General features: G+C 43.3%; 1 pseudogene; it reads right to left on the bottom strand.

Moving 5' to 3' along the window:
• Positions 1-288: 288 nt before the first annotated feature.
• Positions 289-986, bottom strand: LOC114054499 (annotated as a pseudogene).
• Positions 987-2143: the final 1157 nt, after the last annotated feature.

The raw sequence follows: 2143 nt of genomic DNA, 5'->3' as shown, positions 1-2143 counted from the left end.
ACATGTGAATGAAATGGAATACATTTGTACTGAAGGAAATGATGCAAGGGACAATTTCAGAGAAACTTGGGAAGACATGGTAAAGTAAGCAAAACCGGAACAATTTATATAACAACAAGACTGTAAAGACAAACAACTTTGAAATATTTAAGAACTCTGATTAATGCAGTGGCCAGCAATGATTCCAGAGCACTGATGATGAAAAATGTTGCCCACCTTCTCCTTGCCCCATCCCTCCACATTTGCAAGAAGGTCTCTATTCTCCTACTTCGGGGGGCTGGAGAGAGATTAGGAACGGGCTCCGCTAGGTGCCCAGATTCCCTCAAGAGCTGTTGCTGTCTCCCAACAAAGCTGCTGGTTCTCCATCTTCTGTAGCTCCACTTCAGCTGCCAATCCCTGCACCTGGTAATAGGGGTGAGGGCCCAAGGGGTTTCACTGATGTTGCAGCCTCTGTGTCTCCTCCTTAGTCCATCAGAGCCATTTTGTCAATTCTAAACAGTTCCATAACTGTTCTTGTTTACTTTGGCCCTGGAGGCTCTCTACATGGTAGAACTCATATGCTCCCAAGAAGACTCTTTGGAGGAACTTGCCCTATGTCTTCCCTCGACCATCAACGTCCCCAGTTCCCCCACTTCTTCCTCCTCCCAGCCAGAACCCCTGTGGGGCATCCTCTGGGAGTTACTCAAGTATGGTTTCTCCAGGACAGGGTTGTCTCCATCAGGAATTGAGTGGTATTGCAAGGTGCTGCAGCCTGACCCAAGCATCTTGATCCCTGGATGCCCATTGGCTCTGTTGCTTATCTCTCTGCTGCTTCTCTGCCCATTTCAGATCTAGGTAGGGCTGTCAGCCTTGTCTTTTGAGTTTTGACGACTGCCACCTATGTGAAACCCAGTGCCTTAGCAGAGTCATTCCCTGGGCTCTCAATTCTAGCCACTGCTGCCATTGCTAGTCTTTGCTGGTTCTTTCCACTGCAATGGGCTGTCCATCCCAGGGGTCAGAAGGCTCAGATGGTGCAGAATATATAAACATGACCCCTACTTAGTTTGTACTTGTCACATGTGTTTGAACTACTCTTCCTTTTATTTTTATTGTTATTGTTGGCGTTATATGCAATGCTATCTTTCCTTTGTCCTCAGAAATCTCATCAAACTCTACCAAATTCTGTTTAAACCTGATTGCTTTCCTCAGGCACAATAATTCTGAAGTCAAAAAGCTCACTCAGGGCAACAACCCCAGACTGGATATAGGAGGAGAGAATGTCTCTCTCATTCAGTTCAAGAAGTGATCTCTGGGCTATTACAGCTTTAATTTTTTAAAGCTCTGCTTTTTTTTTTCTCACAAGAAGCTTTTTACTTTACCCTCTCTCTTCCATCTTCCTACTCCATTCTTCTTATTCCCAGGGTATATGTCTATTTATACCCAGATGCGCTGGCATGGAGGTATTCACCGAAAGACCGTAACCTAGATAATAAGTGTTGGTTGCAGATTATTCAAATACGTCTTCTTTTATTTCTCCAGAGATTACTTAGGACTCTTCTCAGCTGCTGTTCAGTTCCTTGTGCAATCATTGCCAGTGAGAGGGTGAAATGGCAATGCATTAAATTTTTTTAATAAAAAATAGAAATGAATGATGATTCCCATAGCAACATTTCCAAAAAAGGGGATCGAGGGGTGGACTTTAATGGCCAGAGGAAGCCCAGTAGTAAGATAGCTAATGACTAGGTAGAAGGGCATGCTGCTTGTTCTTCCCTCACAAAATTATAAAGTAGCTTTTGCCATCATCAGGCACTGGACTTTCTGGAATGGAGGAATAAATAAGGGCCGTTCCATACTATTTTAAGGAAATCTTGTTGCACTCAGACCTTGGATGTGGGGAAGGTCTCATAACTTCATAAATGGGTTTAAAAATAGGCAAAATGGAGGTGAGATGAAACAGGAGGGATAGTGTTACATCCAGACAAAAGAGGTTGTCTGACCTGTTGGACCAAATTCAGCAAAAACTGGTAGGTTAGAAACTCAGAGTTCTCCTCTCACTTTGGTTATCATCCTTTCTGTGGGATCTGGAAAAAGTATATTTCTTAGCTTTTGAAATGGATTTAATGATGACTCGCTTTAAAGACATATTGTTGGGAATATCCAGCTT

Source organism: Vombatus ursinus, unplaced genomic scaffold (genome assembly GCF_900497805.2).
Source record: "Vombatus ursinus unplaced genomic scaffold, bare-nosed wombat genome assembly UNPS02014813.1, whole genome shotgun sequence".
In the NCBI taxonomy this organism is placed as follows: Eukaryota; Metazoa; Chordata; class Mammalia; order Diprotodontia; family Vombatidae; genus Vombatus; species Vombatus ursinus.
The sequence above is the reverse complement of the archived record's forward strand: the minus strand, read 5'-3'. Positions and strand labels throughout refer to the sequence as shown.